This window comes from Rhinoderma darwinii, unplaced genomic scaffold, assembly GCF_050947455.1.
Source record: "Rhinoderma darwinii isolate aRhiDar2 unplaced genomic scaffold, aRhiDar2.hap1 Scaffold_595, whole genome shotgun sequence".
Classification (NCBI taxonomy): Eukaryota; Metazoa; Chordata; class Amphibia; order Anura; family Rhinodermatidae; genus Rhinoderma; species Rhinoderma darwinii.
The window spans coordinates 132330-155879 of record NW_027464149.1 but is presented as its reverse complement, the minus strand read 5'-3'; the positions used below and the strand labels follow the sequence as shown (position 1 = coordinate 155879).

At 48.2% G+C, this 23550-nt stretch overlaps 14 non-coding genes across 14 annotated transcripts; all 14 read left to right on the top strand.

The window, feature by feature from the left end:
* Positions 1-1190: 1190 nt before the first annotated feature.
* LOC142725369 (U2 spliceosomal RNA) lies at positions 1191-1381 on the top strand. Its single transcript, XR_012876467.1, has one exon. It is a non-coding gene; the product is annotated as a U2 spliceosomal RNA (small nuclear RNA).
* Positions 1382-2681: 1300 nt separating this feature from the next.
* On the top strand, positions 2682-2872 carry LOC142725358 (U2 spliceosomal RNA). The gene has a single exon (XR_012876457.1). It is a non-coding gene; the product is annotated as a U2 spliceosomal RNA (small nuclear RNA).
* Positions 2873-4152: 1280 nt separating this feature from the next.
* Positions 4153-4343, top strand: LOC142725357 (U2 spliceosomal RNA). Its single transcript, XR_012876456.1, has one exon. It is a non-coding gene; the product is annotated as a U2 spliceosomal RNA (small nuclear RNA).
* A 1296-nt stretch (positions 4344-5639) lies between these two features.
* Positions 5640-5830, top strand: LOC142725355 (U2 spliceosomal RNA). The gene has a single exon (XR_012876454.1). It is a non-coding gene; the product is annotated as a U2 spliceosomal RNA (small nuclear RNA).
* A 1292-nt stretch (positions 5831-7122) lies between these two features.
* LOC142725354 (U2 spliceosomal RNA) lies at positions 7123-7313 on the top strand. The gene has a single exon (XR_012876453.1). It is a non-coding gene; the product is annotated as a U2 spliceosomal RNA (small nuclear RNA).
* Positions 7314-8608: 1295 nt separating this feature from the next.
* Positions 8609-8799, top strand: LOC142725353 (U2 spliceosomal RNA). Its single transcript, XR_012876452.1, has one exon. It is a non-coding gene; the product is annotated as a U2 spliceosomal RNA (small nuclear RNA).
* Positions 8800-10091: 1292 nt separating this feature from the next.
* On the top strand, positions 10092-10282 carry LOC142725352 (U2 spliceosomal RNA). Its single transcript, XR_012876451.1, has one exon. It is a non-coding gene; the product is annotated as a U2 spliceosomal RNA (small nuclear RNA).
* A 1277-nt stretch (positions 10283-11559) lies between these two features.
* On the top strand, positions 11560-11750 carry LOC142725351 (U2 spliceosomal RNA). Its single transcript, XR_012876450.1, has one exon. It is a non-coding gene; the product is annotated as a U2 spliceosomal RNA (small nuclear RNA).
* A 1292-nt stretch (positions 11751-13042) lies between these two features.
* Positions 13043-13233, top strand: LOC142725349 (U2 spliceosomal RNA). The gene has a single exon (XR_012876449.1). It is a non-coding gene; the product is annotated as a U2 spliceosomal RNA (small nuclear RNA).
* Positions 13234-14553: 1320 nt separating this feature from the next.
* On the top strand, positions 14554-14744 carry LOC142725367 (U2 spliceosomal RNA). The gene has a single exon (XR_012876465.1). It is a non-coding gene; the product is annotated as a U2 spliceosomal RNA (small nuclear RNA).
* Positions 14745-16016: 1272 nt separating this feature from the next.
* On the top strand, positions 16017-16207 carry LOC142725348 (U2 spliceosomal RNA). The gene has a single exon (XR_012876448.1). It is a non-coding gene; the product is annotated as a U2 spliceosomal RNA (small nuclear RNA).
* A 1280-nt stretch (positions 16208-17487) lies between these two features.
* LOC142725347 (U2 spliceosomal RNA) lies at positions 17488-17678 on the top strand. Its single transcript, XR_012876447.1, has one exon. It is a non-coding gene; the product is annotated as a U2 spliceosomal RNA (small nuclear RNA).
* Positions 17679-21309: 3631 nt separating this feature from the next.
* Positions 21310-21500, top strand: LOC142725346 (U2 spliceosomal RNA). Its single transcript, XR_012876446.1, has one exon. It is a non-coding gene; the product is annotated as a U2 spliceosomal RNA (small nuclear RNA).
* Positions 21501-22784: 1284 nt separating this feature from the next.
* LOC142725345 (U2 spliceosomal RNA) lies at positions 22785-22975 on the top strand. Its single transcript, XR_012876445.1, has one exon. It is a non-coding gene; the product is annotated as a U2 spliceosomal RNA (small nuclear RNA).
* Positions 22976-23550: the final 575 nt, after the last annotated feature.

Here is a 23550-nt window from a genome sequence, read left to right as displayed (position 1 = left end):
CCCTTTTAATCCCATTATTTCAACACCTGTTGGACAATGCATGAGTGATAATGAGCTCATTGATTAAATGCAATTAATGAATAGATTGCCACCTCTTGTTGTGTGTCGTCTGTGTTTCTGTGTTTCCGGCATTTCACATTGGAACACCTCATTCACCTTCCTTGTCTTCTCTCCGCCCTCCCTTTTAGGTAAGTTAAAGAGCTGCACCTGAGCCAGCCACTGATTGATTGATTGATTGATTGATTGATTGATGCAGCACAACAGTCAAATAGTGGAGTGGAGTAGGGGAACAGCAAACAGCCAATAAAGCAGCCCGCCCGCTCGCCTGCCCGCCACAATGGACCTACCTGTGTACACTAGATGGATGTGATGGAATGTACTGTCGTCCCTACATTTCAAGAAGAAGTAAGAATTGCAGTTGCAACAAAGCCTTGCTTGCCTACAAAGAGAGCAGCAATTTGGATTTGTTACTATGTTACCTAGAAGAATAACAAACTGTGCAAGGATGGAGGTTGTAGGAGCAAGGAGAAGTTGTCTGTAAAGTTGGTGGATGCCTATTTTCCATTTTGCAGTCCCTTGTCTCCCTCTTGTGGCCTCCTGGAGGCAACTAGCTGTGCAAAAAAAAGACAGCCTGGCGGCCGTCTGTTGCAGTGTTGCCCTCTCAGGCAACACTGAGTGACTGACTGAGCCTCACCGTCTTATATAAAGTTCAGACGGAACTTTGCACGTGTCATAGTGGAGCCCTCAGGATTCCAGAGCCAGCTTTCTGACATCATAATGGGGCCTCAGAGATAAAAGCCTGGGCCCAGGCAGTGTTGGTCAGTGCTGCTCAGCAGGCAGCACTGGACTGGACTGGATTACAGCTGATACAAGGTGTGAAGGAACAAGGGGTGGCTGTGGGCATGCACTTGCTGCCGCTGCCAGTGTTTATCTGCATGGCAGCAGGGCATTTGGGCGTTGCCAGGAAGGCGTTTTTATGTAGATTCCTCCTCTTTCAGCACTGCATTGTGGTGCAAGCAAAAGAAGCAAATCCTGTCTGGCTTCCTCTCCGGCCTTTATTCACCTCCCGTGTAGCTGTGAGTGTGTGAGCCTGCAGGGCCCCATGGAATTGCCTAGAAGTAGGCTGAATCGCTGCAAGGGCTGAACAGCAGTATCGGGCAGGCTCGGGCAACGCGCGACCCGTTCGGGTTATCGCTTCTCGGCCTTTTGGCTAAGATCAAGTGTAGTATCTGTTCTTATCAGTTTAATATCTGATACGTCCCCTGTCTGGGGACCATATATTAAATGGATTTTTAGAACAGGGAGATGGAAATAGAGCTTGCTCTGTCCACTCCACGCATTGACCTGGTATTGCAGTATTTCCAGGACCGGTGCACCCTTTCCTTATGTGTTGACTAAAAGCAGATTCCAAAAGTGTTTTTTGTCTTTGCTATTGTTTCTGTCTTTCTGAAGGGATCTCCCCTTTTAATCCCATTATTTCAACACCTGTTGGACAATGCATGAGTGATAATGAGCTCATTGATTAAATGCAATTAATGAATAGATTGCCACCTCTTGTTGTGTGTCGTCTGTGTTTCTGTGTTTCCGGCATTTCACATTGGAACACCTCATTCACCTTCCTTGTCTTCTCTCCGCCCTCCCTTTTAGGTAAGTTAAAGAGCTGCACCTGAGCCAGCCACTGATTGATTGATTGATTGATTGATTGATTGATTGATTGATTGATTGATTGATTGATTGATTGATGCAGCACAACAGTCAAATAGTGGAGTGGAGTAGGGGAACAGCAAACAGCCAATAAAGCAGCCCGCCCGCTCGCCTGCCCGCCACAATGGACCTACCTGTGTACACTAGATGGATGTGATGGAATGTACTGTCGTCCCTACATTTCAAGAAGAAGTAAGAATTGCAGTTGCAACAAAGCCTTGCTTGCCTACAAAGAGAGCAGCAATTTGGATTTGTTACTATGTTACCTAGAAGAATAACAAACTGTGCAAGGATGGAGGTTGTAGGAGCAAGGAGAAGTTGTCTGTAAAGTTGGTGGATGCCTATTTTCCATTTTGCAGTCCCTTGTCTCCCTCTTGTGGCCTCCTGGAGGCAACTAGCTGTGCAAAAAAAAGACAGCCTGGCGGCCGGCTGTTGCAGTGTTGCCCTCTCAGGCAACACTGAGTGACTGACTGAGCCTCACCGTCTTATATAAAGTTCAGACGGAACTTTGCACGTGTCATAGTGGAGCCCTCAGGATTCCAGAGCCAGCTTTCTGACATCATAATGGGGCCTCAGAGATAAAAGCCTGGGCCCAGGCAGTGTTGGTCAGTGCTGCTCAGCAGGCAGCACTGGACTGGACTGGATTACAGCTGATACAAGGTGTGAAGGAACAAGGGGTGGCTGTGGGCATGCACTTGCTGCCGCTGCCAGTGTTTATCTGCATGGCAGCAGGGCATTTGGGCGTTGCCAGGAAGGCGTTTTTATGTAGATTCCTCCTCTTTCAGCACTGCATTGTGGTGCAAGCAAAAGAAGCAAATCCTGTCTGGCTTCCTCTCCGGCCTTTATTCACCTCCCGTGTAGCTGTGAGTGTGTGAGCCTGCAGGGCCCCATGGAATTGCCTAGAAGTAGGCTGAATCGCTGCAAGGGCTGAACAGCAGTATCGGGCAGGCTCGGGCAACGCGCGGCTCGTTCGGGTTATCGCTTCTCGGCCTTTTGGCTAAGATCAAGTGTAGTATCTGTTCTTATCAGTTTAATATCTGATACGTCCCCTATCTGGGGACCATATATTAAATGGATTTTTAGAACAGGGAGATGGAAATAGAGCTTGCTCTGTCCACTCCACGCATTGACCTGGTATTGCAGTATTTCCAGGACCGGTGCACCCTTTCCTTATGTGTTGACTAAAAGCAGATTCCAAAAGTGTTTTTTGTCTTTGCTATTGTTTCTGTCTTTCTGAAGGGATCTCCCCTTTTAATCCCATTATTTCAACACCTGTTGGACAATGCATGAGTGATAATGAGCTCATTGATTAAATGCAATTAATGAATAGATTGCCACCTCTTGTTGTGTGTCGTCTGTGTTTCTGTGTTTCCGGCATTTCACATTGGAACACCTCATTCACCTTCCTTGTCTTCTCTCCGCCCTCCCTTTTAGGTAAGTTAAAGAGCTGCACCTGAGCCAGCCACTGATTGATTGATTGATTGATTGATTGATTGATTGATTGATTGATGCAGCACAACAGTCAAATAGTGGAGTGGAGTAGGGGAACAGCAAACAGCCAATAAAGCAGCCCGCCCGCTCGCCTGCCCGCCACAGTGGACCTACCTGTGTACACTAGATGGATGTGATGGAATGTACTGTCGTCCCTACATTTCAAGAAGAAGTAAGAATTGCAGTTGCAACAAAGCCTTGCTTGCCTACAAAGAGAGCAGCAATTTGGATTTGTTACTATGTTACCTAGAAGAATAACAAACTGTGCAAGGATGGAGGTTGTAGGAGCAAGGAGAAGTTGTCTGTAAAGTTGGTGGATGCCTATTTTCCATTTTGCAGTCCCTTGTCTCCCTCTTGTGGCCTCCTGGAGGCAACTAGCTGTGCAAAAAAAAGACAGCCTGGCGGCCGGCTGTTGCAGTGTTGCCCTCTCAGGCAACACTGAGTGACTGACTGAGCCTCACCGTCTTATATAAAGTTCAGACGGAACTTTTCACGTGTCATAGTGGAGCCCTCAGGATTCCAGAGCCAGCTTTCTGACATCATAATGGGGCCTCAGAGATAAAAGCCTGGGCCCAGGCAGTGTTGGTCAGTGCTGCTCAGCAGGCAGCACTGGACTGGACTGGATTACAGCTGATACAAGGTGTGAAGGAACAAGGGGTGGCTGTGGGCATGCACTTGCTGCCGCTGCCAGTGTTTATCTGCATGGCAGCAGGGCATTTGGGCGTTGCCAGGAAGGCGTTTTTATGTAGATTCCTCCTCTTTCAGCACTGCATTGTGGTGCAAGCAAAAGAAGCAAATCCTGTCTGGCTTCCTCTCCGGCCTTTATTCACCTCCCGTGTAGCTGTGAGTGTGTGAGCCTGCAGGGCCCCATGGAATTGCCTAGAAGTAGGCTGAATCGCTGCAAGGGCTGAACAGCAGTATCGGGCAGGCTCGGGCAACGCGCGGCCCGTTCGGGTTATCGCTTCTCGGCCTTTTGGCTAAGATCAAGTGTAGTATCTGTTCTTATCAGTTTAATATCTGATACGTCCCCTATCTGGGGACCATATATTAAATGGATTTTTAGAACAGGGAGATGGAAATAGAGCTTGCTCTGTCCACTCCACGCATTGACCTGGTATTGCAGTATTTCCAGGACCGGTGCACCCTTTCCTTATGTGTTGACTAAAAGCAGATTCCAAAAGTGTTTTTTGTCTTTGCTATTGTTTCTGTCTTTCTGAAGGGATCTCCCCTTTTAATCCCATTATTTCAACACCTGTTGGACAATGCATGAGTGATAATGAGCTCATTGATTAAATGCAATTAATGAATAGATTGCCACCTCTTGTTGTGTGTCGTCTGTGTTTCTGTGTTTCCGGCATTTCACATTGGAACACCTCATTCACCTTCCTTGTCTTCTCTCCGCCCTCCCTTTTAGGTAAGTTAAAGAGCTGCACCTGAGCCAGCCACTGATTGATTGATTGATTGATTGATTGATTGATTGATTGATTGATTGATTGATTGATTGATGCAGCACAACAGTCAAATAGTGGAGTGGAGTAGGGGAACAGCAAACAGCCAATAAAGCAGCCCGCCCGCTCGCCTGCCCGCCACAATGGACCTACCTGTGTACACTAGATGGATGTGATGGAATGTACTGTCGTCCCTACATTTCAAGAAGAAGTAAGAATTGCAGTTGCAACAAAGCCTTGCTTGCCTACAAAGAGAGCAGCAATTTGGATTTGTTACTATGTTACCTAGAAGAATAACAAACTGTGCAAGGATGGAGGTTGTAGGAGCAAGGAGAAGTTGTCTGTAAAGTTGGTGGATGCCTATTTTCCATTTTGCAGTCCCTTGTCTCCCTCTTGTGGCCTCCTGGAGGCAACTAGCTGTGCAAAAAAAAGACAGCCTGGCGGCCGGCTGTTGCAGTGTTGCCCTCTCAGGCAACACTGAGTGACTGACTGAGCCTCACCGTCTTATATAAAGTTCAGACGGAACTTTGCACGTGTCATAGTGGAGCCCTCAGGATTCCAGAGCCAGCTTTCTGACATCATAATGGGGCCTCAGAGATAAAAGCCTGGGCCCAGGCAGTGTTGGTCAGTGCTGCTCAGCAGGCAGCACTGGACTGGACTGGATTACAGCTGATACAAGGTGTGAAGGAACAAGGGGTGGCTGTGGGCATGCACTTGCTGCCGCTGCCAGTGTTTATCTGCATGGCAGCAGGGCATTTGGGCGTTGCCAGGAAGGCGTTTTTATGTAGATTCCTCCTCTTTCAGCACTGCATTGTGGTGCAAGCAAAAGAAGCAAATCCTGTCTGGCTTCCTCTCCGGCCTTTATTCACCTCCCGTGTAGCTGTGAGTGTGTGAGCCTGCAGGGCCCCATGGAATTGCCTAGAAGTAGGCTGAATCGCTGCAAGGGCTGAACAGCAGTATCGGGCAGGCTCGGGCAACGCGCGGCCCGTTCGGGTTATCGCTTCTCGGCCTTTTGGCTAAGATCAAGTGTAGTATCTGTTCTTATCAGTTTAATATCTGATACGTCCCCTATCTGGGGACCATATATTAAATGGATTTTTAGAACAGGGAGATGGAAATAGAGCTTGCTCTGTCCACTCCACGCATTGACCTGGTATTGCAGTATTTCCAGGACCGGTGCACCCTTTCCTTATGTGTTGACTAAAAGCAGATTCCAAAAGTGTTTTTTGTCTTTGCTATTGTTTCTGTCTTTCTGAAGGGATCTCCCCTTTTAATCCCATTATTTCAACACCTGTTGGACAATGCATGAGTGATAATGAGCTCATTGATTAAATGCAATTAATGAATAGATTGCCACCTCTTGTTGTGTGTCGTCTGTGTTTCTGTGTTTCCGGCATTTCACATTGGAACACCTCATTCACCTTCCTTGTCTTCTCTCCGCCCTCCCTTTTAGGTAAGTTAAAGAGCTGCACCTGAGCCAGCCACTGATTGATTGATTGATTGATTGATTGATTGATTGATTGATTGATTGATTGATTGATGCAGCACAACAGTCAAATAGTGGAGTGGAGTAGGGGAACAGCAAACAGCCAATAAAGCAGCCCGCCCGCTCGCCTGCCCGCCACAATGGACCTACCTGTGTACACTAGATGGATGTGATGGAATGTACTGTCGTCCCTACATTTCAAGAAGAAGTAAGAATTGCAGTTGCAACAAAGCCTTGCTTGCCTACAAAGAGAGCAGCAATTTGGATTTGTTACTATGTTACCTAGAAGAATAACAAACTGTGCAAGGATGGAGGTTGTAGGAGCAAGGAGAAGTTGTCTGTAAAGTTGGTGGATGCCTATTTTCCATTTTGCAGTCCCTTGTCTCCCTCTTGTGGCCTCCTGGAGGCAACTAGCTGTGCAAAAAAAAGACAGCCTGGCGGCCGGCTGTTGCAGTGTTGCCCTCTCAGGCAACACTGAGTGACTGACTGAGCCTCACCGTCTTATATAAAGTTCAGACGGAACTTTGCACGTGTCATAGTGGAGCCCTCAGGATTCCAGAGCCAGCTTTCTGACATCATAATGGGGCCTCAGAGATAAAAGCCTGGGCCCAGGCAGTGTTGGTCAGTGCTGCTCAGCAGGCAGCACTGGACTGGACTGGATTACAGCTGATACAAGGTGTGAAGGAACAAGGGGTGGCTGTGGGCATGCACTTGCTGCCGCTGCCAGTGTTTATCTGCATGGCAGCAGGGCATTTGGGCGTTGCCAGGAAGGCGTTTTTATGTAGATTCCTCCTCTTTCAGCACTGCATTGTGGTGCAAGCAAAAGAAGCAAATCCTGTCTGGCTTCCTCTCCGGCCTTTATTCACCTCCCGTGTAGCTGTGAGTGTGTGAGCCTGCAGGGCCCCATGGAATTGCCTAGAAGTAGGCTGAATCGCTGCAAGGGCTGAACAGCAGTATCGGGCAGGCTCGGGCAACGCGCGGCCCGTTCGGGTTATCGCTTCTCGGCCTTTTGGCTAAGATCAAGTGTAGTATCTGTTCTTATCAGTTTAATATCTGATACGTCCCCTATCTGGGGACCATATATTAAATGGATTTTTAGAACAGGGAGATGGAAATAGAGCTTGCTCTGTCCACTCCACGCATTGACCTGGTATTGCAGTATTTCCAGGACCGGTGCACCCTTTCCTTATGTGTTGACTAAAAGCAGATTCCAAAAGTGTTTTTTGTCTTTGCTATTGTTTCTGTCTTTCTGAAGGGATCTCCCCTTTTAATCCCATTATTTCAACACCTGTTGGACAATGCATGAGTGATAATGAGCTCATTGATTAAATGCAATTAATGAATAGATTGCCACCTCTTGTTGTGTGTCGTCTGTGTTTCTGTGTTTCCGGCATTTCACATTGGAACACCTCATTCACCTTCCTTGTCTTCTCTCCGCCCTCCCTTTTAGGTAAGTTAAAGAGCTGCACCTGAGCCAGCCACTGATTGATTGATTGATTGATTGATTGATTGATTGATTGATTGATTGATTGATTGATGCAGCACAACAGTCAAATAGTGGAGTGGAGTAGGGGAACAGCAAACAGCCAATAAAGCAGCCCGCCCGCTCGCCTGCCCGCCACAATGGACCTACCTGTGTACACTAGATGGATGTGATGGAATGTACTGTCGTCCCTACATTTCAAGAAGAAGTAAGAATTGCAGTTGCAACAAAGCCTTGCTTGCCTACAAAGAGAGCAGCAATTTGGATTTGTTACTATGTTGTTACCTAGAAGAATAACAAACTGTGCAAGGATGGAGGTTGTAGGAGCAAGGAGAAGTTGTCTGTAAAGTTGGTGGATGCCTATTTTCCATTTTGCAGTCCCTTGTCTCCCTCTTGTGGCCTCCTGGAGGCAACTAGCTGTGCAAAAAAAAGACAGCCTGGCGGCCGGCTGTTGCAGTGTTGCCCTCTCAGGCAACACTGAGTGACTGACTGAGCCTCACCGTCTTATATAAAGTTCAGACGGAACTTTGCACGTGTCATAGTGGAGCCCTCAGGATTCCAGAGCCAGCTTTCTGACATCATAATGGGGCCTCAGAGATAAAAGCCTGGGCCCAGGCAGTGTTGGTCAGTGCTGCTCAGCAGGCAGCACTGGACTGGACTGGATTACAGCTGATACAAGGTGTGAAGGAACAAGGGGTGGCTGTGGGCATGCACTTGCTGCCGCTGCCAGTGTTTATCTGCATGGCAGCAGGGCATTTGGGCGTTGCCAGGAAGGCGTTTTTATGTAGATTCCTCCTCTTTCAGCACTGCATTGTGGTGCAAGCAAAAGAAGCAAATCCTGTCTGGCTTCCTCTCCGGCCTTTATTCACCTCCCGTGTAGCTGTGAGTGTGTGAGCCTGCAGGGCCCCATGGAATTGCCTAGAAGTAGGCTGAATCGCTGCAAGGGCTGAACAGCAGTATCGGGCAGGCTCGGGCAACGCGCGGCCCGTTCGGGTTATCGCTTCTCGGCCTTTTGGCTAAGATCAAGTGTAGTATCTGTTCTTATCAGTTTAATATCTGATACGTCCCCTATCTGGGGACCATATATTAAATGGATTTTTAGAACAGGGAGATGGAAATAGAGCTTGCTCTGTCCACTCCACGCATTGACCTGGTATTGCAGTATTTCCAGGACCGGTGCACCCTTTCCTTATGTGTTGACTAAAAGCAGATTCCAAAAGTGTTTTTTGTCTTTGCTATTGTTTCTGTCTTTCTGAAGGGATCTCCCCTTTTAATCCCATTATTTCAACACCTGTTGGACAATGCATGAGTGATAATGAGCTCATTGATTAAATGCAATTAATGAATAGATTGCCACCTCTTGTTGTGTGTCGTCTGTGTTTCTGTGTTTCCGGCATTTCACATTGGAACACCTCATTCACCTTCCTTGTCTTCTCTCCGCCCTCCCTTTTAGGTAAGTTAAAGAGCTGCACCTGAGCCAGCCACTGATTGATTGATTGATTGATTGATTGATTGATTGATTGATTGATTGATTGATTGATGCAGCACAACAGTCAAATAGTGGAGTGGAGTAGGGGAACAGCAAACAGCCAATAAAGCAGCCCGCCCGCTCGCCTGCCCGCCACAATGGACCTACCTGTGTACACTAGATGGATGTGATGGAATGTACTGTCGTCCCTACATTTCAAGAAGAAGTAAGAATTGCAGTTGCAACAAAGCCTTGCTTGCCTACAAAGAGAGCAGCAATTTGGATTTGTTACTATGTTACCTAGAAGAATAACAAACTGTGCAAGGATGGAGGTTGTAGGAGCAAGGAGAAGTTGTCTGTAAAGTTGGTGGATGCCTATTTTCCATTTTGCAGTCCCTTGTCTCCCTCTTGTGGCCTCCTGGAGGCAACTAGCTGTGCAAAAAAAAGACAGCCTGGCGGCCGGCTGTTGCAGTGTTGCCCTCTCAGGCAACACTGAGTGACTGACTGAGCCTCACCGTCTTATATAAAGTTCAGACGGAACTTTGCACGTGTCATAGTGGAGCCCTCAGGATTCCAGAGCCAGCTTTCTGACATCATAATGGGGCCTCAGAGATAAAAGCCTGGGCCCAGGCAGTGTTGGTCAGTGCTGCTCAGCAGGCAGCACTGGACTGGACTGGATTACAGCTGATACAAGGTGTGAAGGAACAAGGGGTGGCTGTGGGCATGCACTTGCTGCCGCTGCCAGTGTTTATCTGCATGGCAGCAGGGCATTTGGGCGTTGCCAGGAAGGCGTTTTTATGTAGATTCCTCCTCTTTCAGCACTGCATTGTGGTGCAAGCAAAAGAAGCAAATCCTGTCTGGCTTCCTCTCCGGCCTTTATTCACCTCCCGTGTAGCTGTGAGTGTGTGAGCCTGCAGGGCCCCATGGAATTGCCTAGAAGTAGGCTGAATCGCTGCAAGGGCTGAACAGCAGTATCGGGCAGGCTCGGGCAACGCGCGGCCCGTTCGGGTTATCGCTTCTCGGCCTTTTGGCTAAGATCAAGTGTAGTATCTGTTCTTATCAGTTTAATATCTGATACGTCCCCTATCTGGGGACCATATATTAAATGGATTTTTAGAACAGGGAGATGGAAATAGAGCTTGCTCTGTCCACTCCACGCATTGACCTGGTATTGCAGTATTTCCAGGACCGGTGCACCCTTTCCTTATGTGTTGACTAAAAGCAGATTCCAAAAGTGTTTTTTGTCTTTGCTATTGTTTCTGTCTTTCTGAAGGGATCTCCCCTTTTAATCCCATTATTTCAACACCTGTTGGACAATGCATGAGTGATAATGAGCTCATTGATTAAATGCAATTAATGAATAGATTGCCACCTCTTGTTGTGTGTCGTCTGTGTTTCTGTGTTTCCGGCATTTCACATTGGAACACCTCATTCACCTTCCTTGTCTTCTCTCCGCCCTCCCTTTTAGGTAAGTTAAAGAGCTGCACCTGAGCCAGCCACTGATTGATTGATTGATTGATTGATTGATTGATTGATTGATTGCAGCACAACAGTCAAATAGTGGAGTGGAGTAGGGGAACAGCAAACAGCCAATAAAGCAGCCCGCCCGCTCGCCTGCCCGCCACAATGGACCTACCTGTGTACACTAGATGGATGTGATGGAATGTACTGTCGTCCCTACATTTCAAGAAGAAGTAAGAATTGCAGTTGCAACAAAGCCTTGCTTGCCTACAAAGAGAGCAGCAATTTGGATTTGTTACTATGTTACCTAGAAGAATAACAAACTGTGCAAGGATGGAGGTTGTAGGAGCAAGGAGAAGTTGTCTGTAAAGTTGGTGGATGCCTATTTTCCATTTTGCAGTCCCTTGTCTCCCTCTTGTGGCCTCCTGGAGGCAACTAGCTGTGCAAAAAAAAGACAGCCTGGCGGCCGGCTGTTGCAGTGTTGCCCTCTCAGGCAACACTGAGTGACTGACTGAGCCTCACCGTCTTATATAAAGTTCAGACGGAACTTTGCACGTGTCATAGTGGAGCCCTCAGGATTCCAGAGCCAGCTTTCTGACATCATAATGGGGCCTCAGAGATAAAAGCCTGGGCCCAGGCAGTGTTGGTCAGTGCTGCTCAGCAGGCAGCACTGGACTGGACTGGATTACAGCTGATACAAGGTGTGAAGGAACAAGGGGTGGCTGTGGGCATGCACTTGCTGCCGCTGCCAGTGTTTATCTGCATGGCAGCAGGGCATTTGGGCGTTGCCAGGAAGGCGTTTTTATGTAGATTCCTCCTCTTTCAGCACTGCATTGTGGTGCAAGCAAAAGAAGCAAATCCTGTCTGGCTTCCTCTCCGGCCTTTATTCACCTCCCGTGTAGCTGTGAGTGTGTGAGCCTGCAGGGCCCCATGGAATTGCCTAGAAGTAGGCTGAATCGCTGCAAGGGCTGAACAGCAGTATCGGGCAGGCTCGGGCAACGCGCGGCCCGTTCGGGTTATCGCTTCTCGGCCTTTTGGCTAAGATCAAGTGTAGTATCTGTTCTTATCAGTTTAATATCTGATACGTCCCCTATCTGGGGACCATATATTAAATGGATTTTTAGAACAGGGAGATGGAAATAGAGCTTGCTCTGTCCACTCCACGCATTGACCTGGTATTGCAGTATTTCCAGGACCGGTGCACCCTTTCCTTATGTGTTGACTAAAAGCAGATTCCAAAAGTGTTTTTTGTCTTTGCTATTGTTTCTGTCTTTCTGAAGGGATCTCCCCTTTTAATCCCATTATTTCAACACCTGTTGGACAATGCATGAGTGATAATGAGCTCATTGATTAAATGCAATTAATGAATAGATTGCCACCTCTTGTTGTGTGTCGTCTGTGTTTCTGTGTTTCCGGCATTTCACATTGGAACACCTCATTCACCTTCCTTGTCTTCTCTCCGCCCTCCCTTTTAGGTAAGTTAAAGAGCTGCACCTGAGCCAGCCACTGATTGATTGATTGATTGATTGATTGATTGATTGATTGATTGATTGATTGATTGATGCAGCACAACAGTCAAATAGTGGAGTGGAGTAGGGGAACAGCAAACAGCCAATAAAGCAGCCCGCCCGCTCGCCTGCCCGCCACAATGGACCTACCTGTGTACACTAGATGGATGTGATGGAATGTACTGTCGTCCCTACATTTCAAGAAGAAGTAAGAATTGCAGTTGCAACAAAGCCTTGCTTGCCTACAAAGAGAGCAGCAATTTGGATTTGTTACTATGTTACCTAGAAGAATAACAAACTGTGCAAGGATGGAGGTTGTAGGAGCAAGGAGAAGTTGTCTGTAAAGTTGGTGGATGCCTATTTTCCATTTTGCAGTCCCTTGTCTCCCTCTTGTGGCCTCCTGGAGGCAACTAGCTGTGCAAAAAAAAGACAGCCTGGCGGCCGGCTGTTGCAGTGTTGCCCTCTCAGGCAACACTGAGTGACTGACTGAGCCTCACCGTCTTATATAAAGTTCAGACGGAACTTTGCACGTGTCATAGTGGAGCCCTCAGGATTCCAGAGCCAGCTTTCTGACATCATAATGGGGCCTCAGAGATAAAAGCCTGGGCCCAGGCAGTGTTGGTCAGTGCTGCTCAGCAGGCAGCACTGGACTGGACTGGATTACAGCTGATACAAGGTGTGAAGGAACAAGGGGTGGCTGTGGGCATGCACTTGCTGCCGCTGCCAGTGTTTATCTGCATGGCAGCAGGGCATTTGGGCGTTGCCAGGAAGGCGTTTTTATGTAGATTCCTCCTCTTTCAGCACTGCATTGTGGTGCAAGCAAAAGAAGCAAATCCTGTCTGGCTTCCTCTCCGGCCTTTATTCACCTCCCGTGTAGCTGTGAGTGTGTGAGCCTGCAGGGCCCCATGGAATTGCCTAGAAGTAGGCTGAATCGCTGCAAGGGCTGAACAGCAGTATCGGGCAGGCTCGGGCAACGCGCGGCCCGTTCGGGTTATCGCTTCTCGGCCTTTTGGCTAAGATCAAGTGTAGTATCTGTTCTTATCAGTTTAATATCTGATACGTCCCCTATCTGGGGACCATATATTAAATGGATTTTTAGAACAGGGAGATGGAAATAGAGCTTGCTCTGTCCACTCCACGCATTGACCTGGTATTGCAGTATTTCCAGGACCGGTGCACCCTTTCCTTATGTGTTGACTAAAAGCAGATTCCAAAAGTGTTTTTTGTCTTTGCTATTGTTTCTGTCTTTCTGAAGGGATCTCCCCTTTTAATCCCATTATTTCAACACCTGTTGGACAATGCATGAGTGATAATGAGCTCATTGATTAAATGCAATTAATGAATAGATTGCCACCTCTTGTTGTGTGTCGTCTGTGTTTCTGTGTTTCCGGCATTTCACATTGGAACACCTCATTCACCTTCCTTGTCTTCTCTCCGCCCTCCCTCCCTTTTAGGTAAGTTAAAGAGCTGCACCTGAGCCAGCCACTGATTGATTGATTGATTGATTGATTGATTGATTGATTGATTGATTGATTGATTGATTGATTGATTGATTGATTGATTGATGCAGCACAACAGTCAAATAGTGGAGTGGAGTAGGGGAACAGCAAACAGCCAATAAAGCAGCCCGCCCGCTCGCCTGCCCGCCACAATGGACCTACCTGTGTACACTAGATGGATGTGATGGAATGTACTGTCGTCCCTACATTTCAAGAAGAAGTAAGAATTGCAGTTGCAACAAAGCCTTGCTTGCCTACAAAGAGAGCAGCAATTTGGATTTGTTACTATGTTACCTAGAAGAATAACAAACTGTGCAAGGATGGAGGTTGTAGGAGCAAGGAGAAGTTGTCTGTAAAGTTGGTGGATGCCTATTTTCCATTTTGCAGTCCCTTGTCTCCCTCTTGTGGCCTCCTGGAGGCAACTAGCTGTGCAAAAAAAAGACAGCCTGGCGGCCGTCTGTTGCAGTGTTGCCCTCTCAGGCAACACTGAGTGACTGACTGAGCCTCACCGTCTTATATAAAGTTCAGACGGAACTTTGCACGTGTCATAGTGGAGCCCTCAGGATTCCAGAGCCAGCTTTCTGACATCATAATGGGGCCTCAGAGATAAAAGCCTGGGCCCAGGCAGTGTTGGTCAGTGCTGCTCAGCAGGCAGCACTGGACTGGACTGGATTACAGCTGATACAAGGTGTGAAGGAACAAGGGGTGGCTGTGGGCATGCACTTGCTGCCGCTGCCAGTGTTTATCTGCATGGCAGCAGGGCATTTGGGCGTTGCCAGGAAGGCGTTTTTATGTAGATTCCTCCTCTTTCAGCACTGCATTGTGGTGCAAGCAAAAGAAGCAAATCCTGTCTGGCTTCCTCTCCGGCCTTTATTCACCTCCCGTGTAGCTGTGAGTGTGTGAGCCTGCAGGGCCCCATGGAATTGCCTAGAAGTAGGCTGAATCGCTGCAAGGGCTGAACAGCAGTATCGGGCAGGCTCGGGCAACGCGCGACCCGTTCGGGTTATCGCTTCTCGGCCTTTTGGCTAAGATCAAGTGTAGTATCTGTTCTTATCAGTTTAATATCTGATACGTCCCCTGTCTGGGGACCATATATTAAATGGATTTTTAGAACAGGGAGATGGAAATAGAGCTTGCTCTGTCCACTCCACGCATTGACCTGGTATTGCAGTATTTCCAGGACCGGTGCACCCTTTCCTTATGTGTTGACTAAAAGCAGATTCCAAAAGTGTTTTTTGTCTTTGCTATTGTTTCTGTCTTTCTGAAGGGATCTCCCCTTTTAATCCCATTATTTCAACACCTGTTGGACAATGCATGAGTGATAATGAGCTCATTGATTAAATGCAATTAATGAATAGATTGCCACCTCTTGTTGTGTGTCGTCTGTGTTTCTGTGTTTCCGGCATTTCACATTGGAACACCTCATTCACCTTCCTTGTCTTCTCTCCGCCCTCCCTTTTAGGTAAGTTAAAGAGCTGCACCTGAGCCAGCCACTGATTGATTGATTGATTGATTGATTGATTGATTGATGCAGCACAACAGTCAAATAGTGGAGTGGAGTAGGGGAACAGCAAACAGCCAATAAAGCAGCCCGCCCGCTCGCCTGCCCGCCACAATGGACCTACCTGTGTACACTAGATGGATGTGATGGAATGTACTGTCGTCCCTACATTTCAAGAAGAAGTAAGAATTGCAGTTGCAACAAAGCCTTGCTTGCCTACAAAGAGAGCAGCAATTTGGATTTGTTACTATGTTACCTAGAAGAATAACAAACTGTGCAAGGATGGAGGTTGTAGGAGCAAGGAGAAGTTGTCTGTAAAGTTGGTGGATGCCTATTTTCCATTTTGCAGTCCCTTGTCTCCCTCTTGTGGCCTCCTGGAGGCAACTAGCTGTGCAAAAAAAAGACAGCCTGGCGGCCGGCTGTTGCAGTGTTGCCCTCTCAGGCAACACTGAGTGACTGACTGAGCCTCACCGTCTTATATAAAGTTCAGACGGAACTTTGCACGTGTCATAGTGGAGCCCTCAGGATTCCAGAGCCAGCTTTCTGACATCATAATGGGGCCTCAGAGATAAAAGCCTGGGCCCAGGCAGTGTTGGTCAGTGCTGCTCAGCAGGCAGCACTGGACTGGACTGGATTACAGCTGATACAAGGTGTGAAGGAACAAGGGGTGGCTGTGGGCATGCACTTGCTGCCGCTGCCAGTGTTTATCTGCATGGCAGCAGGGCATTTGGGCGTTGCCAGGAAGGCGTTTTTATGTAGATTCCTCCTCTTTCAGCACTGCATTGTGGTGCAAGCAAAAGAAGCAAATCCTGTCTGGCTTCCTCTCCGGCCTTTATTCACCTCCCGTGTAGCTGTGAGTGTGTGAGCCTGCAGGGCCCCATGGAATTGCCTAGAAGTAGGCTGAATCGCTGCAAGGGCTGAACAGCAGTATCGGGCAGGCTCGGGCAACGCGCGGCCCGTTCGGGTTATCGCTTCTCGGCCTTTTGGCTAAGATCAAGTGTAGTATCTGTTCTTATCAGTTTAATATCTGATACGTCCCCTATCTGGGGACCATATATTAAATGGATTTTTAGAACAGGGAGATGGAAATAGAGCTTGCTCTGTCCACTCCACGCATTGACCTGGTATTGCAGTATTTCCAGGACCGGTGCACCCTTTCCTTATGTGTTGACTAAAAGCAGATTCCAAAAGTGTTTTTTGTCTTTGCTATTGTTTCTGTCTTTCTGAAGGGATCTCCCCTTTTAATCCCATTATTTCAACACCTGTTGGACAATGCATGAGTGATAATGAGCTCATTGATTAAATGCAATTAATGAATAGATTGCCACCTCTTGTTGTGTGTCGTCTGTGTTTCTGTGTTTCCGGCATTTCACATTGGAACACCTCATTCACCTTCCTTGTCTTCTCTCCGCCCTCCCTTTTAGGTAAGTTAAAGAGCTGCACCTGAGCCAGCCACTGATTGATTGATTGATTGATTGATTGATTGATTGATTGATTGATGCAGCACAACAGTCAAATAGTGGAGTGGAGTAGGGGAACAGCAAACAGCCAATAAAGCAGCCCGCCCGCTCGCCTGCCCGCCACAATGGACCTACCTGTGTACACTAGATGGATGTGATGGAATGTACTGTCGTCCCTACATTTCAAGAAGAAGTAAGAATTGCAGTTGCAACAAAGCCTTGCTTGCCTACAAAGAGAGCAGCAATTTGGATTTGTTACTATGTTACCTAGAAGAATAACAAACTGTGCAAGGATGGAGGTTGTAGGAGCAAGGAGAAGTTGTCTGTAAAGTTGGTGGATGCCTATTTTCCATTTTGCAGTCCCTTGTCTCCCTCTTGTGGCCTCCTGGAGGCAACTAGCTGTGCAAAAAAAAGACAGCCTGGCGGCCGGCTGTTGCAGTGTTGCCCTCTCAGGCAACACTGAGTGACTGACTGAGCCTCACCGTCTTATATAAAGTTCAGACGGAACTTTGCACGTGTCATAGTGGAGCCCTCAGGATTCCAGAGCCAGCTTTCTGACATCATAATGGGGCCTCAGAGATAAAAGCCTGGGCCCAGGCAGTGTTGGTCAGTGCTGCTCAGCAGGCAGCACTGGACTGGACTGGATTACAGCTGATACAAGGTGTGAAGGAACAAGGGGTGGCTGTGGGCATGCACTTGCTGCCGCTGCCAGTGTTTATCTGCATGGCAGCAGGGCATTTGGGCGTTGCCAGGAAGGCGTTTTTATGTAGATTCCTCCTCTTTCAGCACTGCATTGTGGTGCAAGCAAAAGAAGCAAATCCTGTCTGGCTTCCTCTCCGGCCTTTATTCACCTCCCGTGTAGCTGTGAGTGTGTGAGCCTGCAGGGCCCCATGGAATTGCCTAGAAGTAGGCTGAATCGCTGCAAGGGCTGAACAGCAGTATCGGGCAGGCTCGGGCAACGCGCGGCCCGTTCGGGTTATCGCTTCTCGGCCTTTTGGCTAAGATCAAGTGTAGTATCTGTTCTTATCAGTTTAATATCTGATACGTCCCCTATCTGGGGACCATATATTAAATGGATTTTTAGAACAGGGAGATGGAAATAGAGCTTGCTCTGTCCACTCCACGCATTGACCTGGTATTGCAGTATTTCCAGGACCGGTGCACCCTTTCCTTATGTGTTGACTAAAAGCAGATTCCAAAAGTGTTTTTTGTCTTTGCTATTGTTTCTGTCTTTCTGAAGGGATCTCCCCTTTTAATCCCATTATTTCAACACCTGTTGGACAATGCATGAGTGATAATGAGCTCATTGATTAAATGCAATTAATGAATAGATTGCCACCTCTTGTTGTGTGTCGTCTGTGTTTCTGTGTTTCCGGCATTTCACATTGGAACACCTCATTCACCTTCCTTGTCTTCTCTCCGCCCTCCCTTTTAGGTAAGTTAAAGAGCTGCACCTGAGCCAGCCACTGATTGATTGATTGATTGATTGATTGATTGATTGATTGATTGATTGATGCAGCACAACAGTCAAATAGTGGAGTGGAGTAGGGGAACAGCAAACAGCCAATAAAGCAGCCCGCCCGCTCGCCTGCCCGCCACAATGGACCTACCCAGGGGCGTAACTAGGAAAGACTGGGCCCCATAGCAAACTTTTGACTAGGGCCCCCCCTCTGCTGGGTATCACGCAACCCCCCCCCCTTTGTAGATAGTGCCTCCCTATAGATTCCACCACACAGCGCCCCCCTATAGATAGCACCATACACAGCCCCCTGCAGATAACGCCATACAGCCCCCCTGTAGATAACGCCATACAGACCCCCTCTGTAGATAACGCCATACAGCCCCCCTGTAGATAACGCCATACAGTCCCCCCTGTAGAGAATGCCATACAGCCCCCCCTGTAGATAATGCCATACAGAACCCCTCTGTAGATAACGCAATGTACCCCCCCCCCCAAAAAAAACGGCCTATAGTTTGTCCTACAAAAGACATGCATCCCCTATCCACAGGATAGGGGATACATGTGTGATCGCTGGCAGCGATAAGGAGAATGGGGGACCGAAAGTCCCCCGAAGTTCTCCATGACTAACTTCGGACTTCCGGCGTCTGCGCAGCTCAATAAAAATGAAAGGAGCGCTAGTCACGCATGCGCACAAGCGCGACCGGCGCTCCATTCATTTCTACGGAGCTGCCGACACAGACCCCGGAAGTCCGAGGTTTGTCATGGAGAACTTAGGGGGGACTTTCGGTCCCCCGTTCTCCTCATCGCTGCCAGCGATCACACATGTATCCCCTATCCTGTGATTAGGGGATACATGTCTTATGTAGGAACAACCCCTTCAGTGGCGTCGTGCTGTAGCAGCCATTGCGGCTGCTAGCGGAGCCTGCTGCCATGGGAGGGGGCCGTGCCGGCGGGTGGCACGGGCCCCCTCATGCTGCAGGCCCTGTAGAAGTCGCTACGGCTGCTATAGCGGTAGTTACGCCACTGCGTATAGGTTTGTACGGCGTAAAACTACAGCTCCCAGCATGGCCTGAACAATGATAAGGATATGCTGGGAGATGTGGTTTCACAAAAAAAATCATACCACCATCATCTCGCTGCAGATCATACAGTGACTACAATACTGATTAGAGGCAGAATAAACATTTACATTAAGTGACTCACTGGTGACGTCTCAGATTCTAGTTCTTTTCTTCTCCCTCCGGTTCAGACATCTATGATGGATTTCTACCGGCCATGACCCATTTCTGCAGTTTTCCGTTCAGATGTCTTCAGCTTCTCACTTTTAAAACATTTCTGCACCTGTAAACAAAGTTAAAATTCTCAACACATCTAAATATAACTGTCACAAACACACAACGTGGCCCCTGTAGATAGTGACCTACATAGAAGCCCCTATAGATAGTGCCCACATATGGACTCCAGAGCTGCAAGGCAATAGTGCTAACCACTGAGCCACGGTGCTGCCCTACATATAGCTTCCCCTATAGTTCTTGCTCCACGTATAGCCCACCTCTGTACATAGTGTCTCACATATAGCTCCCCCTGTATATAGTGTCCCACATATAGCCCACCCCTGTAGACTGTGCACTACATATAGCCACCCTGTTGCTAGTGCCCCACAGGTAACCCCCCCCTGTATATAGTGGCCCACATATAGACCCCCCTGTATATAGTGGCCCACATATAGAGCCCCCTGTATATAATGGCTCACATATAGAGCCCCCTGTATATAGTGGCAAACATATAGACCCCCCCTGTATATAGTGGCCCACATATAGAGCCCCCTGTATATAATGGCCCACATATAGAGCCCCCTGTATATAGTGGCCCACACCCCCACATATAGACCCCCCTGTAGCTACTGCCCCACATATAGAACCCTATATATAATAGCCCACATAAAGATGACCCCCCCCCCCCCCCCACTATAGATAATGCCATTCACATTTTTATGAGGGGAAAAAAACAAAAACTTGACATACTCACATTCTCCGGTTCCCACGCTGTTCACTGGCGATGCAGACATGCTCTCTTCTGAGCATGTCTGCAGGAGCTGAACGAGCGTCCTCCAATGACGCTGATTGGCGGGGCAGAATGACTTGCCCCGCCAATCAGCACCTTCTAAGCATGGAAGCGGCGCGATGATGTCATCGCGCCGCTAGCCAATCAGTGTCATTGTAAGGCACTGGATGGTCAGGCACGGAACATGCCCGGCCATTCAGTGCTAATACATGTATTTGGCTGCCGCTAGCACTGGGGCCCCCTCCGGTGCTAGCGACACCTACAGGCATGAGAGGGCCTGTGTAAGGCTCGGCGTCGCGGGCCCCACAGTAGCGACGCTACCGCTGTAGTAGCCATAACGGCTGCTAGCGGCGCCACCGGGCCCCCTCAAGCCCCGGGCCCCGTAGCAGCCGCTACTGCTGCTACCGCGGTAGTTACGCCACTGGACCTACCTGTGTACACTAGATGGATGTGATGGAATGTACTGTCGTCCCTACATTTCAAGAAGAAGTAAGAATTGCAGTTGCAACAAAGCCTTGCTTGCCTACAAAGAGAGCAGCAATTTGGATTTGTTACTATGTTACCTAGAAGAATAACAAACTGTGCAAGGATGGAGGTTGTAGGAGCAAGGAGAAGTTGTCTGTAAAGTTGGTGGATGCCTATTTTCCATTTTGCAGTCCCTTGTCTCCCTCTTGTGGCCTCCTGGAGGCAACTAGCTGTGCAAAAAAAAGACAGCCTGGCGGCCGGCTGTTGCAGTGTTGCCCTCTCAGGCAACACTGAGTGACTGACTGAGCCTCACCGTCTTATATAAAGTTCAGACGGAACTTTGCACGTGTCATAGTGGAGCCCTCAGGATTCCAGAGCCAGCTTTCTGACATCATAATGGGGCCTCAGAGATAAAAGCCTGGGCCCAGGCAGTGTTGGTCAGTGCTGCTCAGCAGGCAGCACTGGACTGGACTGGATTACAGCTGATACAAGGTGTGAAGGAACAAGGGGTGGCTGTGGGCATGCACTTGCTGCCGCTGCCAGTGTTTATCTGCATGGCAGCAGGGCATTTGGGCGTTGCCAGGAAGGCGTTTTTATGTAGATTCCTCCTCTTTCAGCACTGCATTGTGGTGCAAGCAAAAGAAGCAAATCCTGTCTGGCTTCCTCTCCGGCCTTTATTCACCTCCCGTGTAGCTGTGAGTGTGTGAGCCTGCAGGGCCCCATGGAATTGCCTAGAAGTAGGCTGAATCGCTGCAAGGGCTGAACAGCAGTATCGGGCAGGCTCGGGCAACGCGCGGCCCGTTCGGGTTATCGCTTCTCGGCCTTTTGGCTAAGATCAAGTGTAGTATCTGTTCTTATCAGTTTAATATCTGATACGTCCCCTATCTGGGGACCATATATTAAATGGATTTTTAGAACAGGGAGATGGAAATAGAGCTTGCTCTGTCCACTCCACGCATTGACCTGGTATTGCAGTATTTCCAGGACCGGTGCACCCTTTCCTTATGTGTTGACTAAAAGCAGATTCCAAAAGTGTTTTTTGTATTTGCTATTGTTTCTGTCTTTCTGAAGGGATCTCCCCTTTTAATCCCATTATTTCAACACCTGTTGGACAATGCATGAGTGATAATGAGCTCATTGATTAAATGCAATTAATGAATAGATTGCCACCTCTTGTTGTGTGTCGTCTGTGTTTCTGTGTTTCCGGCATTTCACATTGGAACACCTCATTCACCTTCCTTGTCTTCTCTCCGCCCTCCCTTTTAGGTAAGTTAAAGAGCTGCACCTGAGCCAGCCACTGATTGATTGATTGATTGATTGATTGATTGATTGATTGATTGATTGATGCAGCACAACAGTCAAATAGTGGAGTGGAGTAGGGGAACAGCAAACAGCCAATAAAGCAGCCCGCCCGCTCGCCTGCCCGCCACAATGGACCTACCTGTGTACACTAGATGGATGTGATGGAATGTACTGTCGTCCCTACATTTCAAGAAGAAGTAAGAATTGCAGTTGCAACAAAGCCTTGCTTGCCTACAAAGAGAGCAGCAATTTGGATTTGTTACTATGTTACCTAGAAGAATAACAAACTGTGCAAGGATGGAGGTTGTAGGAGCAAGGAGAAGTTGTCTGTAAAGTTGGTGGATGCCTATTTTCCATTTTGCAGTCCCTTGTCTCCCTCTTGTGGCCTCCTGGAGGCAACTAGCTGTGCAAAAAAAAGACAGCCTGGCGGCCGGCTGTTGCAGTGTTGCCCTCTCAGGCAACACTGAGTGACTGACTGAGCCTCACCGTCTTATATAAAGTTCAGACGGAACTTTGCACGTGTCATAGTGGAGCCCTCAGGATTCCAGAGCCAGCTTTCTGACATCATAATGGGGCCTCAGAGATAAAAGCCTGGGCCCAGGCAGTGTTGGTCAGTGCTGCTCAGCAGGCAGCACTGGACTGGACTGGATTACAGCTGATACAAGGTGTGAAGGAACAAGGGGTGGCTGTGGGCATGCACTTGCTGCCGCTGCCAGTGTTTATCTGCATGGCAGCAGGGCATTTGGGCGTTGCCAGGAAGGCGTTTTTATGTAGATTCCTCCTCTTTCAGCACTGCATTGTGGTGCAAGCAAAAGAAGCAAATCCTGTCTGGCTTCCTCTCCGGCCTTTATTCACCTCCCGTGTAGCTGTGAGTGTGTGAGCCTGCAGGGCCCCATGGAATTGCCTAGAAGTAGGCTGAATCGCTGCAAGGGCTGAACAGCAGTATCGGGCAGGCTCGGGCAACGCGCGGCCCGTTCGGGTTATCGCTTCTCGGCCTTTTGGCTAAGATCAAGTGTAGTATCTGTTCTTATCAGTTTAATATCTGATACGTCCCCTATCTGGGGACCATATATTAAATGGATTTTTAGAACAGGGAGATGGAAATAGAGCTTGCTCTGTCCACTCCACGCATTGACCTGGTATTGCAGTATTTCCAGGACCGGTGCACCCTTTCCTTATGTGTTGACTAAAAGCAGATTCCAAAAGTGTTTTTTGTCTTTGCTATTGTTTCTGTCTTTCTGAAGGGATCTCCCCTTTTAATCCCATTATTTCAACACCTGTTGGACAATGCATGAGTGATAATGAGCTCATTGATTAAATGCAATTAATGAATAGATTGCCACCTCTTGTTGTGTGTCGTCTGTGTTTCTGTGTTTCCGGCATTTCACATTGGAACACCTCATTCACCTTCCTTGTCTTCTCTCCGCCCTCCCTTTTAGGTAAGTTAAAGAGCTGCACCTGAGCCAGCCACTGATTGATTGATTGATTGATTGATTGATTGATTGATTGATTGATTGATGCAGCACAACAGTCAAATAGTGGAGTGGAGTAGGGGAACAGCAAACAGCCAATAAAGCAGCCCGCCCGCTCGCCTGCCCGCCACAATGGACCTACCTGTGTACACTAGATGGATGTGATGGAATGTACTGTCGTCCCTACATTTCAAGAAGAAGTAAGAATTGCAGTTGCAACAAAGCCTTGCTTGCCTACAAAGAGAGCAGCAATTTGGATTTGTTACTATGTTACCT